This window comes from Saccopteryx leptura, chromosome X (genome assembly GCF_036850995.1).
Source record: "Saccopteryx leptura isolate mSacLep1 chromosome X, mSacLep1_pri_phased_curated, whole genome shotgun sequence".
In the NCBI taxonomy this organism is placed as follows: Eukaryota; Metazoa; Chordata; class Mammalia; order Chiroptera; family Emballonuridae; genus Saccopteryx; species Saccopteryx leptura.
In genome coordinates this window covers 105,688,350-105,707,036 of record NC_089516.1, presented here as the reverse complement: position 1 = coordinate 105,707,036, position 18,687 = coordinate 105,688,350, and the positions used below count along the sequence as shown (strand labels likewise).

At 34.6% G+C, this 18,687-nt stretch overlaps 1 protein-coding gene across 1 annotated transcript in view; it reads right to left on the bottom strand.

Moving 5' to 3' along the window:
- HTR2C (5-hydroxytryptamine receptor 2C) overlaps positions 1-18,687 on the bottom strand; it is a 217,247-nt gene that overhangs the window by 76,656 nt on the left and 121,904 nt on the right. The gene's annotated exons all lie outside the window — the stretch shown is intronic.

Here is an 18,687-nt window from a genome sequence, read left to right as displayed (position 1 = left end):
CTCTTAGTCAACCAACACCTAAAAGCAAATCATTTTATTCTTGTCACAAATTTTTTTTCTTATTTGCTTTTTGTGGGTCCATACACCCTTTTATTTTTATTTTTCTTTTATTTTTTTGCCGCTTTATTACTTCTCCCCAATTCAGGCCCTCCATTACAGGCATTGTTTATTCTATTTAGTACAATATAATTCACAGTTCACCACAAGATTTTCTCAAGAAAGAGGGGAGAAGAGAGGAGAGGAAAAAAGGGAGAAGGGGATAATTTCCATAATTTCCCTTTTTTAATTTTTATTTTATTTTATTTTTCTTTATTTCATTATTAATTTTTTTTAAAAAAACAACTCTTCGATTTTTTATTTTTTTTAACTTTTTACTCTTTATTAAATCTCATTAATACTATCAACAAAACCACCCTCAGATGCCATTAAGGAAGAGAAAATTGAATATCATGGATACAAAAGAAAGAGAGGTAACACAGATAGATGAGGAAAAAATCTGTAAAGAAAAAAATTAATATATTGGAAACCTTGGAGCTAAATGACAGAGAATTTAAGATAGAAATCCTAAAAATCCTCCAAGATATACAAGAAAACACAGAAAGGCAATTTAGGGAGCTCAGAAAACAACTCAATGAACACAAAGAATATATTTCCAAGGAAATTGAAACTATAAAAACAAATCAAACAGAGATGAAAAGCTCAATTCACGAGCTGAAAAACGAGGTAACAAGCTTAGCTAATAGAACAGGCCAGATAGAAGAGAGGATTAGTGAAATAGAAGACAAGCAACTTGAGGCACAACAGAGAGAAGAAGAAAGAGACTCAAAAATAATAAAAAAATGAGATAACCCTACAAGAATTATCTGACTCCATCAAAAAGAATAACATAAGAAAGTAGGTATATCAGAGGGAGAAGAGAGAGAAAATGGAATGGAGAACATACTCAAACAAATAATAGATGAGAACTTCCCAAGCCTGTGGAAAGAACTAAAGCCTCAAATTCAAGAAGCAAACAGAACTTCGAGTTTTCTTAACCCCAACAAACCTACTCCAAGGTATATCATAATAAAATTGGCACAAACCAATGGCAAAGAAAAAATTCTCAAGGCAGCCAGGGAAAAGAAGAATACAACATATAAAGGAAGGCCCATTAGATTATCATCAGATTTCTCAGCAGAAACTCTACAAGCTAGAAGAGAGTGGACCCCAATATTTAAAGTCCTGAAAGAGAGGAACTTTCAGCCATGAATACTATACTCATCAAAGCTATCCTTCAAATATGAAGAAGAAATAAAAACATTCACAGATACAGAAAAGATGAGGGAATTTATCATCAGAAAACCCCCACTCCAGGAATTACTAAAGGGGGTTCTCCAATCAGATACAAAGAACAAAAGAAAAACAGAGCCACAAGTAAAAGCTCCAAGAAGAACACAATAAAACCAAATTAAAACTGTGACAACAAAAAGAAAGGAGGGGGGAGAGGATGGAGATTAACAGTAGCGAAGGTCGATGGAGTGCAAAAGTACTCACAAAATAGTGCTCTACAAAGAACAGGGTAGGAACCCTTTTCATTAATTAAAGGTAACCACCATTGAAAAAACCACCACAGAAGCACATGAGATAAAAAAGATAGCAACAGAGGAAAGATGTATGGAATACAATCAAATAAAAAACAAAAGATATAAAAACGAAAGAGAAGGCTCAAACAAGACACAAAACTAACAGAAAGAAATCTATAAAATGGCAATAGGGAACTCACAAGTGTCAATAATTACACTAAATGTAAACGGATTAAACTCACCAATAAAAAGGCATAGGGTAGCAGAATGGATTAAAAAAGAAAATCCAACTGTATGCTGCCTACAGGAAACTCATCTAAGTAACAAGGATAAAAACAAATTCAAAGTGAAAGGGTGGGAAACAATACTCCAAGCAAATAACATCCAAAAAAAAGCAGGCGTAGCAATACTCATATCTGATATGGCTGACTACAAGACAGCAAAAGTACTCAGAGACAAAAATGGCCATTTCATAATGGCTAAGGGGACACTGAATCAAGAAGACATAACAATTCTTAATATATATGCACCAAACCAAGGAGCACCAAAATATATAAGACAGCTACTTATTGACCTTAAAACAAAAACTGACAAAAATACAATCATACTTGGAGACCTCAATACACCGCTGACGGCTCTAGATCGGTCATCCAAACAGAGAATCAATAAAGATATATTGGCCTTAAACAAAACACTAGAGCACCTGGATATGATAGACATCTACAGGACATTTTATCCCAAAGTGACTGAGTATACATTTTTCTCCAGTGTACATGGATCATTCTCAAGAATTGATCGTATGTTGGGCCACAAAAACAACATCAGCAAATTCAGAAAAATTGAAGTTGTACCAAGCATATTTTCTGATCATAAAGCCTTGAAACTAGAATTCAACTGCAAAAAAGAGGAAAAAAATCCCACAAAAATGTGGAAACTAAACAATATACTTTTAAAAAATAAATGGGTCAAAGAAGAATTAAGTGCAGAGATCAAAAGATATATATAGACTAATGAAAATGACAATACGACATATCAGAATCTATGGGATGCAGCAAAAGCAGTGATAAGAGGGAAGTTCATATCACTTCAGGCATATATGAACAAACAAGAGAGAGCCCAAGTGAACCACTTAACTTCACACCTTAAGGAACTAGAAAAAGAAGAAAAAAGACAACCCAAAACCAGCTGAAGAAAGGAGATAATAAAAATCAGAGCAGAAATTAATGAAATAGAGAACAGAAAAACTATAGAAAAAATTAATAGAACAAGGAGCTGGTTCTTTGAAAAGATCAACAAAATTGACAAACCCTTGGCAAGACTTACCAAGGAAAAAAGAGAAAGAACTCATATAAACAAAATCCAAAATGAAAGAGGAGAAATCACCACGGACACCGTAGATATACAAAGAATTATTGTAGAATACTATGAAAAACTTTATGCCACTAAATTCAACAACCTAGAAGAAATGGATAAATTCCTAGAACAATACAACCTTCCTAGACTGAGTCAAGAAGAAGCAGAAAGCCTAAACAGGCCTATTAGTAGAGAAGAAATAAAAAAAAACCATTAAAAATCTCCCCCCCAAAAAAAGTCCAGGCCCATACGGCTATACCAGCGAATTTTATCAAACATTCAAAGAAGACTTGGTTTTTATTCTACTGAAAGTCTTCCAAAAAATTGAAGAAGAAGCAATACTTCCAAACACATTTTATGAAGCCAACATAACCCTCATACCAAAACCAGGCAAGGATGGCACAAAAAAAGAAAACTACAGACCAATATCTCTAATGAATACAGATCCTAAAATACTAAACAAAATACTAGCAAATCAAATACAACAACATATTAAAAAGATAATACATCATGATCAAGTGGGATTCATCCCAGAATCTCAAGGATGGTTCAACATACATAAAACGATTAACGTAATACACCATATCAACAAAACAAAGAACAAAAACCACATGATCTTATCAATAGATGCAGAAAAGGCTTTCGATAAAATACAACACAATTTTATGTTTAAGACTCTCAACAAAATGGGTATAGAAGGAAAATATCTCAACATGATAAAGGCCATATATGATAAACCATCAGCTAACATCAAATTAAATGGCACTAAACTGAGGGTTTTCCCCTTAAATCAGGAACAAGACAGGGTTGTCCACTCTCTCCACTCTTATTTAATGTGGTACTAGAGATTCTAGCCAGAGCAATCAGACAAGACAAAGAAATAAAAGGCATCCATATCGGAAAAGAAGAAGTAAAGGTATCACTTTTTGCAGATGATATGATCCTATACATCGAAAACCCCAAAGAATCCACAAAAAAGAGTACTAGAATCAATAAGCAAATACAGTAAGGTCGCAGGATACAAAATTAACATACAGAAGTCAATAGCCTTTCTATATGCCAACATTGAAACAATTGAGAAAAAACTCAAAAGAATAATCCCTTTCACGATTGCAACAGAAAAAATAAAATACTTAGGAATAAACATAACAAAGAATGTAAAGGACTTATATAATGAAAACTATAAACCACTGTTAAGGGAAATCGAAAAAGATATAATGAGATGGAAGAATATACCTTGTTCTTGGGTAGGAAGAATAAATATAATCAAGATGGCCATATTACCCAAAGCAATATACAAATTTAATGCAATTCCCATCAAAATTCCAATGACATTTTTTAAAGAAATGGAGCAAAAAATCATCAGATTTATATGGAACTATAAAAAACCCCGAATAGCCAAAGCAATCCTAAAGAAAAAGAATGAAGCTGGCGGCATTACAATACCTGACTTCAAACTATATTATAGGGCCACAACAATCAAAACAGCATGGTATTGGCAGAAAAATAGACACTCAGACCAATGGAACAGAATAGAAAACCCAGAAATAAAACCACATATATATATAGTCAAATAATTTTTGATAAAGGGGCCAACAACACACAATCGAGAAAAGAAAGCCTCTTCAATAAATGGTGCTGGGAAAACTGGAAAGCCACATGCAAAAGAATGAAACTGGACTACAGTCTATCCCCCTGTACTAAAATTAACTCAAAATGGATCAAAGAGCTAAACATAAGACCTGAAACAATTAAGTACATAGAAGAAGACATAGGTACTAAACTCATGGACCTGGGTTTTAAAGAGCATTTTATGAATTTGACTCCAAAGGCAAGAGAAGTGAAGGCAAAAATTAATGAATGGGACTACATCAGACTAAGAAGATTTGCTCAGCAAGAGAAACTGATAACAAAATAAACAGACAGCCAAGAAAATGGGAAATGATATTTTAAACAACAGCTCAGATAAGGGCTTAATATCCAAAATATACAAAGAACTTATAAAACTCAACAACAAACAAACAATCCAATAAAAAAATGGGAAGAGGACATGAACAGACACTTCTCCCAGGAAGAAATACAAATGGCCAACAGATATATGAAAAGATGCTCATCTTCTTTAGTTATTAGAGAAATGCAAATCAAAACTGCAAATAGATACCACCTCACATGTGTTAGATTAGCTATTATTAACAAGACAGGTAATAGCAAATGTTGGAGAGGCTGTGGAGAAAAAGGAACCCTCATCCACTGTTGGTGGGAATGTAAAGTAGTACAACCATTATGGAAAAAAGTATGGTGGTTCCTCAAAAAACTGAAAATAGAACTAGCTTATGACCCAGCAATCCCTCTACTGGGTATATACCCCAAAAACTCAGAAACATTGATACGTAAAGACACATGCAGCCCCATGTTCATTGCAGCATTGTTCACAGTGGCCAGGACATGGAAACAACCAAAAAGCCCTTCAATAGAAGACTGGATAAAGAATATGTGGCACATATACACTATGGAATACTACTCAGCCATAAGAAATGACATCGGATCATTTACAGCAAAATGGTGGGATCTTGATAACAGTATACGAAGTGAAATAAGCAAATCAGAAAAAACCAGGAATTGCATTATTCCATACGTAGCTGGGACATAAAAGTGAAACTAAGAGACATTGATAAGAGTGTGGTGTTGGCCCTGGCCGGTTGGCTCAGCGGTAGAGCATCGGCCTGCCGTGCGGGGGACCTGGGTTTGATTCCCGTCCAGGCCACATAGGAGAAGTGCCCATTTGCTTCTCCACCCCCTCCCCTCCTTCCTCTCTGTCTCTCTCTTCCCCTCCCGCAGCCAAGGCTCCATTGGAGCAAAGATGGCCCGGGCGTTGGGGATGGCTCCTTGGCCTCTGCCCCAGGTGCTAGAGTGGCTCTGGTCGCGGCAGAGCGACACCCCGGAGGGGCAGAACATCGCCCCTGGTGGGCATGCCGGGTGGATCCCGGTCGGGCACATGCGGGAGTCTGTCTGACTGTCTCTCCCCGTTTCCAGCTTCAGAAAAATACAAAAAAAAAAAAAAGAGTGTGGTGGTGGTTACGGGGGGAGGGGGGAGAGGGAGAGGGAAAGGGGGAGGGGTAGGGGCTCAAAGAAAACTAGATAGAAGGTGACAGAGGACAATCTGACTTTGGGTGATGGGTATGCAACATAAGTGAATGACAAGATAACCTGGATATGTTATCTTTGAATATATGTATCCTGATTTATTGATGTCGCCCCATTAAAAATAAAATTATTAAAGAAAAATTAAGAAAAAAGAAAAAAAAAGAGATATTAAATATACTATGTTCAGGGATCCGATTATTCAACCTTGGTAAGATGTCAATTCTCAAATTGATTCATAGATTTAAGGCAATCTTAACCAAAAAGTTGTCATGGAGTTCTATAGTTTATATAGAAATGCAAAGGATCTAGAATATTCAAAAAACAGTTTTGAAAAGAGGAACAAAATAAGAGAATTCACACTATATAATTTCAATTCATACTACATTTACATTTCTAAGACACTGAAAATGCATATAGACAAAATGATTGCTTGAGCGGACTAAATAGTCCATAAACATACCAAAATATATATGGTCAGATGATGCATAACAATTTAATGGGAAAAATATAAACTTTTCAATAAATTGTACTGGAAGGATTAGACAGCCATGAGCATAAAAATGAATATCATTTCTTCATATTACACTGCTCATAAAAATTAGAGGATATTTCAAAAAGAATATGAACCAATAAAAAGGAAGCATTTAATTTTTTATTAAACAAGTACATCAGAAAAGCAAACAAGTCAAACATAATTATTCAATTATGCAAATGAGATGCAAACTCAATTATCGTGATTGCATAGCAAGTGACATATAGGTGGGGGTGAGCAGAAGCATATCAAACTGGACAAAAGCGTCAGACATTGACTGTTCAGTAGGGTGTATGGTCAGCTAAGACTGCCAAAACACAGTGACAGGAATGGTGCATGGACGGGATCCGATTGTCCAGCAGTTCTTGTGGGATCTTCCGCCACTCTTGCTCCAGGGCAACTTCTAGCTCAAGAAGGGTTGTAGGAGGCATTGGATGGTTTTCCAGACATCTTCCCAGTGCATTCCAAGCATGTTCAAAGAAATTCAGGTCTGGAAAATGTGAAGGCCAATCCATGCGTTCAATTTCTGCCTCCTGAAGCATGTGGTTGACGAGATGCGCACAGTAGGGCCTTGCATTGTTTTCCAGGAAAAGAAAGTAGTTTCCAACTGCTCCAGCAGAACATACCACTTATAGGGTGCAGGACCTCATCTCCATATCTGACAGCAGTCAGCAATTCATTTCTGATGATGTGGAGGTTGGTATGACCACCAATGCTGATGCCAATCCACACCATGGTTCTACCACCACCAAAGGAGTCCCTTTCTAGCATGAAACATGACTTCTTCCATGTTCCTCATTCACACCAGATCAGGACACAATGGTTGAAGCATGACTTATTAGAGAAGAGGATAGTTGATCATTCATCCTGGGTCCAATGACTAGACTCATCAGTCCACCTTCTACAGGTTCTATGGTGTTCAGCAGATAATGGAATGCATACCATTGGTTGTTGTGCATGCAGTCCGTCACAGTGGAGCTGATCTCGTATGGTCTTGGTGTATATCTTTTGTCTAGTGGCAGCAAGAAACTGTCCCTGCAGCTGTGTTGCATTGCTGAGCCTGTTTCTTCTTGCGGATAAGGTCAAATAGCAGTCATCTTTTGCTGTTGTGGCAGATGGGCGACCCTGTCCTCATCTTTGTACTATGCCAGTCTCTTGAAAGTGATTCCACAGTCTGCTAATCACGGTTTGGGATGTTCCAAGTGCTGTTGCCACTGTTGTCAGTATTTGACCAGCTTAAAGACATCCTCTGGCTCTCCAGGCTTTGCATTCTGGCAAATTGTGCTGCAGGTGCATTGCAAGGGCTGGGAAATTGCAGGATGTGCATTTTCAAGATCAGAAAACATGTAGATACTCCAGTACTTTCAGCCTTTTGTATAGTGCATTTTCACCAATGAAATAAAAGTTGGTTTTGCATCTCATTTGCAAAACCTAACAACTTTCTTTAACTTGTCATTTGTTTTTCTGATGTTCCTGTTTCATAAAAAAATCAAATGCTTCTTTTCTTATCACTTCATATTCATTTTGAAATATCCCCTAATTTTTGTGAGCAGTATATATACAATTTTAAACTTGAAGTAATAGTAAATGCAAAAATTCCAGCTAATTTACTATAAAAAATCAATGATACAGAAAAAAAAGAAAGACTCTCATTACCAAGTGGGACTTCTTCTAATAATGCAAGATTAATTGCAATTTAAAAATTTATATAGTTTTTGATGCTAAGAGGAGAATGGAATAATGAAATCCTATAATCATCCCAATAGATAAATAAAAATAATTTGAAAAATATACACCTGTTCATGAGAAAATTAAATATATAATAAAATATATAATATAATAAAATTTTCTTAAATCTAATTAAAGATGTTTCACAAAATCCAGCATGGACAAATATTATTCTTAGTAATGAAATATTAAATACTTTCCACTATTCTACTAGGAAAAGGAAAAGATATTCATTATCAACACTTTTGCTAAGCATTATTTTGCAAGTCCTATCAGGACAATAAAGCAAGAAAAATAAATTAAAGAACATATTTAAATAAGAAAAGAAAAAATAAATTTGCCATTAAACATTACTGGCTATGTAGAAAATTCTAATAAATTGTTAATACATCTTATAAATGTTAAATGAATTTAGCCAAATATCTTGGTACAGAGTATATATACAACAATAAAATGTATATCTATATACTAACAACAAACTTTTGGGAACAAAAATTTAAAATACCAATACTTAAAATAACATTCTAGGAAATTAAACACCTAGGAATAAATCTAACAAAGATGTGTAAGATCTCTAAACTAGAAACTACAAAATATACCAGAGCAATTAAAGAAAACCTAAGTAATATTTACTTGTACATATACATATGTACATAGGTTGAAAGCCAGAATATTGTTAAAACATCAATTCTATTAACTGCTTTATAGATTTATCTTTATTTTAAAGATTTTATTATTTATTTATTTTTTAGGTGAGAAGAGGGGAGATAGTGAAACAGATTCCCACATGAACCCTCACCAGGCTTCACCAGGCAACCCCATCTGGGGTTGATGCTTGAGTACTGAGCCATTTTTAGTGTCTGAGACTGATGCACTTCAATGGAGCTATCCTTAATGCCCAGGGCCAAACTCAGTCAAATTGAGCCACTGGCTGTGGAAGGGTAAGAGGAAGAGAAGAAGGAAAATGATGGGGGGGGGGAATCAGATGGTTGCTTCTCCTGTGTGCCCTGGCCAGTAATCAAACCCTGGACTTCGGTATGCTGGGCTGATGCTCTATCAACTGAACCACTGGCCAGAGCCTTCAGAGATTTAATATAATACTGATTTTTTTTTAAAAAAAAAACACAATATGTTTAATTTTGGAGATTGAAAAGGTCATTTATATCTTATATGAAAATAAAAATATCTTAAAATGCCCTTGACACCTTTGATGAAAAGCACAATTGAAGGAATTAAGACTTGATATGAAGCCACGATAATAAAATTATTGTAATACTGGTACAAGAACAGAATATTAGACAAGTAGAATAAAATGCCCAATAGAAGTAATATATATAAGGTCAACTGATTTTTGATAGTGATTCTAACTCAGTGGGTAAGAATAGACTTTTCAATAAATGGTGCAGACTCAATTAGTTATCTATGTGGGAGAAAAAAAATCCAACCTCTAGCTCATATCAGATATAAAAATTGAGTTGAGATAGCCATTAGACCTAAACTAGTAGGGAAAACAAAAGCAAAATCTGAAACAGATAGGTTTATCCTCTTGAACTTTTTTTCTTTAATCCAATTTCTATTGGGAATTTTTAATTGAATTTATTTGGATGATATTGGTTAATAAAACTATACAGGTTTCAGGTGTCCAATTCTATATCATCTGTATGATGTATTGTATATTTATCACCCCCATGCAAATATCCTTCTATAACCATTTCCTACTGAGTTTTGTAGAGAAAAATGTTTCTTGAAGTTGACACAAAAATTGCTGACTATTAAATACTGACAAAGAGAACATTAAGAAAATGTAAAGCTAGACATATTAGGAAAGATATTTCAATTATATGTACTTGGATAAAGACTCATAAAATATAAAAAATACTCTAGAAATCAATATATATAGTTAAATTAAAATAGGCAAATGACTAGAAAAGATACATCACAAAAGATATAAAAAAGGACATCCAAATGTATAAAACACATAAGAAAAAATGTTCACCATTATGAGTCAGTAGAGATATAAAAATAAATACTAAAATGAAACAACCTCTATACATTTACCAGAATACATTTAACTATTAAAACTAAGGTTTGTCAAACTGTGGCTTATGGTCCAAATCTGGTGTGCAGCCTATTTTTGTATGAACTAACACGTTAGTAAAAATATACACAACAGAGATCATGTGTGGGCAAAAATATTTACTACCTGGTCCCTATTTATATGTTTATATATTGGTCCTTAATTAAGACTGACAGTACTAATTTTTGACAAATATGTTATTTTTTCTTATTTTTTTACATCATATTTTTTTCATCTCATATTGTTGATGGTTTTTCAATATAAAAATTTGGAAAAATCTTCAACAGATGGTTTTTCAATGGATAAAAACAGTTTGGAAAAATCTTCAAATGAGAAGGAGGTACAGTTGCATAAATGATTAATGATAAGCTTAAACCAGGTGTCGGGAATCTTTTTGGCTGAGAGAGCCATGAACACCACTTATTTTAAAATGTAATTCCACAAGAGTCACACAATGACCCGTGTACGTTACGCATTATCCAATAAAAATTTGGTGTTGTCTCGTAGGACAGCTGTGATTGGCTCCAGCCATCCGCAACCACGAACACGAATGGTAGGAAATGAATGGATTGTTATACATGAGAATGTTTTATATTTTTAATGTTATTATTTTTTTTAAATTAAAGATTTATCTGCGAGCCAGGTGCAGCCATCAAAAGAGCCACATCTGGCTCACGAGCCATGGGTTCCCGACCCCTGGCTTAAACAAAGAGAGCAACTGAAGGAGTGGAGAGACTAAAGAAATAAAAAATGACTCTGAGGTTTTTCTTTTGGGTATAAATACAACAGAAATAAATGTTTACGTGCATAAAATACATGGCATAAAACCATAATATATTTAGGTTCTCTGCAACTTTATTTATAATAGCCAAACACTGGAACCAAACATGGAAATGTGACAAGGAAAAAGAACCAACTACGAATAAATGTAATAACATAGATGGATCATGCAGAAACAATATTGATTGAAAGAAGTCAGATTAAGCCTCACGTGGTGGCGCAGTGGATAAAGCATCAACCTGGAATGGTGAGGTCGCTGGTTTGAAAGAAGTCAGATTCAAAATAGTATATATTATGTGCTTCCATTTACATGGTGTTCCAAAACAAGGAAGACTGATCTGTGCTTAAAGAAATCAGACTAGTGGCTACACATAGGGGATTACTGACAGAAGAGGGCAAAAAAGTAGTACTATACATATTTGTTATGTTTTATATTTTTTCCTTTGTGTTCATTAAAATGGTGTATATATCTGTAAAAAGTCATCAAGCTATAAATTTAAGATTTGTATACTTTATGGTGTGTGTTATGCTTAAAATTTTTTAAAGGTAAAATTTATAGATAACCTGTATTCAAAGACATAGAATGTTAGAATCACTGACCTAAGGTGAAAATAATATATAAATGATGTTGAAAGATGAGATAGAGAAGATATTCTGACGACATGGGTTAGATTTGTGATCCATGACTACTAATGAATTCTGAAGGTGGAGAAAAGTCCTTAAGACAGTACCTTATGGGTGTGCAAATATCAGAATTACTAATATAGTAGAGATTTTGAACAGCAACACAAAATTTCCCTGGCCAAAGGAAAAGGGTGAGCCAATATGCAAAAGCAGGATGATTAAGAAATCAAGCAAGGCAGAAAAGAAAGGAGGCACAGAGAAATGATAGAAAAGCAACATTGGAAAAAAATTCTCTGAACAATTAAACATGGAGATTTTGAAAAGCACTTCAGTTCTTGCTGTCTTGGGTGCACCCAGCTCACTTAAGTAAACGTGCTTTGGATATGATGAGAACCATCTTTTCTACAGAGAAAAATGAGAAGGAGGTGCAGTTGCATAAATGATTAATGATAAGCTTAAACAAAGAGAGCAACTGAAGGAATGGAGAGACTAGAATGAGATATATTAAGAGCAGGTTGTATTGATTGGCTATAAAGGAGATAGAGAAGAAGTCTAAAATGATTTTCAGATTTTTGAGGGAGTAAATGAGATATGCTGTTGCTATCCATTTGAGAAACAAAAATGTTGGAGGAGGAAATTATGGAGATGGAGAAATGTAATGAAAGTAAATCTAGATGAGATGGCATTTGAGATATATCCAACATCTCTATACCCACATACACCTTAAGCTAGTGACCTGAATATAATGTGGATAAAAATAAATAGAAATATTTATTTAAGAGTTATTAGTAGATAGATTTTAGTGATCTCTGGATGAACTAAACCAGGAAAACAATATGAGCAATTGGAAGAACAAAATCTTAGGGAAGAGTGAGAATAAAACAGAAAATAAAAAAAATGGCAATAGACAGAAAAATAAGAAAAACAAAAAACAAAGAAAAATGGTGTCCATAGTGTGCAAAGGAAGGAAGATCGAATTATGAGAAAAGCATCCTCAACTGTTCCAAATACTGCAGAGGGAGCAAAAGTTGGGAATGTAGTTCTTTAAGTTTGGTCCATGGATACCTGGGTGTCTCTACAACTATTTCAATAGCTTCAGGAAATCAAAACTACTTTAATAATAATACTGATTATTATTTACTATTTTTACTGTGTTTGCATTTTTACTAATGATGCAAAATAATAGTTGGGCCTGACCAGGTGGTGGCGCAGTGGCTAGACCATCGGAATGAGATGTGGAGGACCCAGGTTCAAGACCTCGAGGTCACCAGTTTGAGCGTGGGCTTATCTGGTTTGAGCAAGGCTCACCAGCTTGAGCACAAGGTCACTGGCTCGAGCAAGGGATCACTCAGTCTGCTGTAGCCCCCGCCCCTGCCCCGGTCAAGGCACATATGAGAAAGCAAACAATGAACAACTAAGGAGCCGCAACAAAAAAATTGATGTTTCTCATCTCTTTTCCTTCCTGTCTGTCTGTCCCGATCTGTCCCTCTCTCTGACTCTCTCTGTCTTTGTCACAAAATAATAATAACAATAATAATAGTGTTTGGTAAAACTATTGACACCTTAGCATGAATCAGGCTAGTGATACCAACTTGTACAAGTAGTCATTGAATTGTTCACCACCACATTTTCAGGGGGGAAAACCCATCCAGTTTTACTCAAGAATGTCTGTGATCATCCAATAAAAAATAATTTTGTTATGTGGACCCTTTTAATAATCTATGTGATGAAATGAATGTATACAAGGAGCACTTCTGTTGCATTCTGATATAAGATGTTTGCTTTGAGGAAAAGCACTTATGCAATTGTTGGAGTTGGCAGGAGAACCAGCCCTTTTTTCATGGAATAATACTTTTTCTTGAAAGAACGACTTCCAGACACCCTTGTGTTATTGATACTTGAATATTGGGCAGATGAGTTCCACCTGTTACAGATGATACTCACTGCTAATGATAAAATTTGAGCTTTCAAGTGAATATTGGAACTTTGGAAAACTTATATTTACCCCTTAGAGTTTGACACCTTCCCAATACTTAGAGACTTTTCTGATAAAATTGGTAAGAATTATTAATGCATGTGATTTAAAAATAAATTTATTTAGAAAATTAAATTTAATGGGGTGATATTGATCAAGAAGAGTACATAGGTTTTAAGTAAACATTTCTATAGCATTTGAACTGTGATTATGCTGTGTACCCATCACCCAGTCAAATCATTTTCCATCACCATGTATTTGTTTCTCTTTACTCCCATCCCATCCTCACCACCGCACTGCAGGTGGTGTGGTGTGCAAGCCCCCTCCAATTGATAACCACTTCACTTTTATCTATGACCATGAGTTTTTATACTCCAGCTATCTGTGAACTGTGAAATCATATAGTTCTTAGTTGGGGTTTTTTTTGTATTAAAATTTGGAAAATCTGCACAACTCAGAGAACCAATATTTTCCAAATGACCTACCTGTGCTTAATGTTACCAAATAAAGCATGAGTAAAGATCCATTCAGAGTGCAAGACAGACTAGTGGGTTTTAATGTAACAGCATATGAAAAATTCAGTGATATATGATATTCAATATTACATTCCAACTAAACTTAAGAAACTACCACTTGCTGAGTTTTCAGGCAACATCAATTAAAAATGTTCATTATTATCTAACACATTATTAAAATACTTTGATGTATGAGGATAGGTGTCTTCTTCACATAATTCAATCAAAGTAGCTCATTGCAACAGATTGGATGAAAAGCAATGATGAGAATCTAGCAGTCTTCTATTAAGTCAGATGATAAAAAGATTTTTCTATCTGTCCATTGTTGATTTAGAAATATTGAGAACATATTATTATATACATACAATTCATTATGCTATATCTTCCAGATGAATTAAACATTTCATTATGAATTCACCTTTTTAAAAATAATTTTTTGCTAAAAATTCTACTCTGACAGATTACTAATATAGTTACATTAGTTTTTGTTGGTTAGTGTTTATGCAGAATACCATTTTGTTTCTTTTTTTTTTTCATTTTAGAGAGGAGAGGGAGAGACAGAGAGGAGAGAGAGAGAGAGAGTAGGGGGAGGAGCTGGAAGCATCAACTCTCATATGTGCCTTGACCAGGCAAGCCCAGGGTTTTGAACCGGCAATCTCAGCATTTCCAGGTCGATGTTTTATCCACTGCGCCACCACAGGTCAGGCCCATTTTGTTTCTTAATTTCCTTACTACTTTATATATACCTCATATAAATGCAGAGCTGGATTATTTTTAAAATCCTGCCTGTAGTCTTAGAATATTTAGCCCCATTTTCAATGAATATAATTATAGAGATACAGGTGACCTTTGCACCGCTCAAGTTTGAACTGTGTGGGTCCAATTATATGTGAATTTTCCTCAGTAAATATATTGGAAAACAGATGAAATGAGTATCCTAGAAGTGTCAAAAATTAAGTTAAGGATGTCATAAATGTATAAAATATATGTAGATCATTTACTATTGTAAAACATATTCAAATTTCCTATGAAAAATTAAAATTCTGGGGGAGGTAGATGAGGCATAGGGAGATCAATGGTGATAGACAAACACTTGACTTTGGGGGGGATGAACATACAAGATGGTGTACAGACATATGTTGTAGAATTGGGCACCTGAAACCTGTATAATTTTGTTAACCAGTGCCACCACAATACATTCAATTTAAAATCAAATAAATTAAAACTTAAAAAATTTATGCACACAAACATCGACTGTTTATGGCATCATTCACAGTCAAAAGAAATGTAAACAAATTTAAAGTTTCAGAATTAAATCATAATTGCATAAAATTAACTGTAGCACATACTGCACTACTATCATAATGGTGTAGCCACCTCTTGTTGCTATTGCAGTGAGCATAAGTGTTGCAAGTATCTGCTTAAAATGTCATGTGACTCAAATCATCCCTGAGTGAACAGTTAGCCTCCCTAGTAAACTGCATATCACAGTAAAAAGTGATCTCTTACAGTCCTCACACATTTTTAAATCATCATGTTTTATTCCACATCGTATACTTTGAATACACCACGGGACCCATATGAAGTGCCACTAGTGATGGTGGAAGCACTCCCAAGAAACACAGAAAAGTCAAGGCATGACAAGGAATTGTTGAATTGTTTTATATGAACCGAAGATTGAGAGTGGCATGTGCAGTTTGCCTGTCCTTTCAAGATAAATGAATCCACCATAAGGACCAGTGTAAAAAGACAAAAGGAAATTCCTGATGCCTTTGCTAGAGCTATAAAACTTTTTGCAAAATACCTTTTAAACTCATATTGAAAATGAGGTTTTTATGTGGGTGTAGAATTGCTAAAAGAAGGCATCTCTATAGATTCTAATACAATTCAAGAAAAAGCAAAGTTATTATATGACAAATTAAAGCAAAAGGAAGATTAAGGATCTATAGCTGCAGAACTTAATGCCTGCAAAAGTTGGTCTGATAATTTTAGAAAGAAGTTTAGTTTCAAAAAATGTCAGGATAACATGATAAATAACTTCTTCCAACTAAGGCAGCAAATTCCCAAATGATGTTAAGAAAACTACTAAAGAGAAAGGATATCTGCCTGAACAGGTTTTTAATGTAGATAAAAGTGCCCTTTCTGGAAAAAAAATTCTAAAGGATATTTATTAGTAAGGAAGAGAAGCGAGTACCAGAATTTAAGGCAGGAAGGGATAGGCTAAACCAGGGGTCCTCAAACTTTTTACACAGGGGGCCAGTTCACTGTCCTTCAGACCGTTGGGAGGGCTGGACTATAAAAAAAACTATGAACAAATCCCTATGCACACTGCACATATCTTATTTTAAAGTAAAAAAACAAAATGGGAACAAATACAATATTTAAAATAAAGAACAAGTAAATTTAAGTAAACAAACTGACCAGTATTTCAATGGGAACTATGGGCCTACTTTTGGCTAATGAGATGGTCAATGTCTGGTTCCATATTTGTCACTGCTAGCCATAACAAGTGATATGACGTGCTTCCGGAGCCTTGATGCGTGCGTCCCGCGTCACTGGAAGTAGTACTGTAAGTGAGCGATGCCGCGCTTTGCGGCGCTGCCACATACAGTACTCCAGGAGCACAGGATGCATCCTGTGCTCCTCTCACTGACCACCAATGAAAGAGGTGCCTCTTCCGGAAGTGTGGCGGGGCCGGATAAATGGCCTCAGGGGGCCGCATGTGGCCCGCGGGCCGTAGTTTGGGGACCCCTGGGCTAAACAGGGGTCCCCAAGTTTTGTGAACTTGGAAGTTATGCTTTTCTACTAGTACCCTTGAATGCACAAAAAATTATGTAGTCTATCAAGCAAAGATTAATATCAAATATTATTTTTATATTTCTCCGGGACAATGAAAATATTTACTTTTAACCTTCTTCACTTATATGCGAGTGTTTTGTGCATTTTAGTTCTATAAATATTCTGAGCTACGGAAGACATTGTTATTGTTTTATACAGTCAATATTTATTTATATTTAGCTATAAATTTACTATTTTCATTGCTCTTAATTGCTTCCTGTATCTCAAACCTTTCCATCTGTGGCCATTTCCTTTGTTTTATGAAGTCCCATTAGTGTTTCCTTAAGTGAGTCAGTTTTTGTCATGTTCTCTTAGTTTTTTCTTATCTGATAATGTCTTTATTTCACTTTGATCCTTAAGGTATGAATTTGCTAAATGTGTAATTCTAATTTGACATGTACTTTATTAGCACATCAACACTATAATTTCAACCTCTTTTGGCTTTCATTGTTGTTGAGAAGGCATTCATCCATTTTATTGTTGTTCTATTGAAATTGATCTCTTTATTCATTTTTTCTTAAAGCTTAATGTTATTTTTTCTTTTTTCCTGTAATGTCATTGTGATGAATTGAAATATCGATTGCTTTGTATTCATTCTTTTTGAGACCTGTTGAGCTCTTTAAATGAAAATCAGTATCTTTCATCAGTTTTAAAGCCATGATTTCTTCAAATATTGCTTTTTTGCCATTCTTTTCTCACCTTATGTAACTTCTCTCATTTTAGATGTTTATTATCTTCTTATTCTCTCTCTTTTCTATAATACCAATTTTTCTTTCTTCATCCATCAGAGTTCCTTCTAATCAACCTATTATAATGCTTTCTTTAGTCATGTCTAACCTGCCTTTGAGTTTTCATGTTATGCTTAACCCTCAGAATTTCTAGTTTTTTTCTCACATCTTAAATGTCACTCTTTATAGTTTGCAGTTTCTTGCTGAAATATTTAAGTTCAGCTTGTAATTTCTGTATGGACATTACAAATAATTATTTAAAGTTTATGTCAGGGAATTGAACTATCTTGGGTTCTTTTTATTATCTTTTATTGTGTTATAGCTGGTTCACGTTTTTTTGTCTCTTCATGTGTCTGTTTATCAATGTATTCCAGTTACTGGAATAAAAAATTAAAATAAGTAATATGAAGCCTAAGATGATTTTTTCATCTATGTCAAAAAATCTAGAAACATGAAGAATATGAAATCATTTTAATTCAATTTCTAGACTGAGATTTTTCTTTGTTACATAAGTGAATTAAATCACACCTGAATACTATGACAAGGGTGATTTAATACTGGTTCATCCATATTTCTGTTGTACAGATGTTTGGGATTCAAAAACTAAATTCAAGTTGGCTGACCCTTATTAGGCTTTATATTCCTACTATGGGTTTTCTCTGTTCATGAGATTGTGAGATGAGGTTTTTAACCTGTCAATCACAGCTTCAGGTTTGCAAATGAATCATTGGCAAAATGACCTAAAAGTCATGATAATATTTCCTGGATTTTTGTTTTTTTCTGGATTCTTTCACTGTCTTATTAGCTTCACAATATTCATAGTACTTTTTC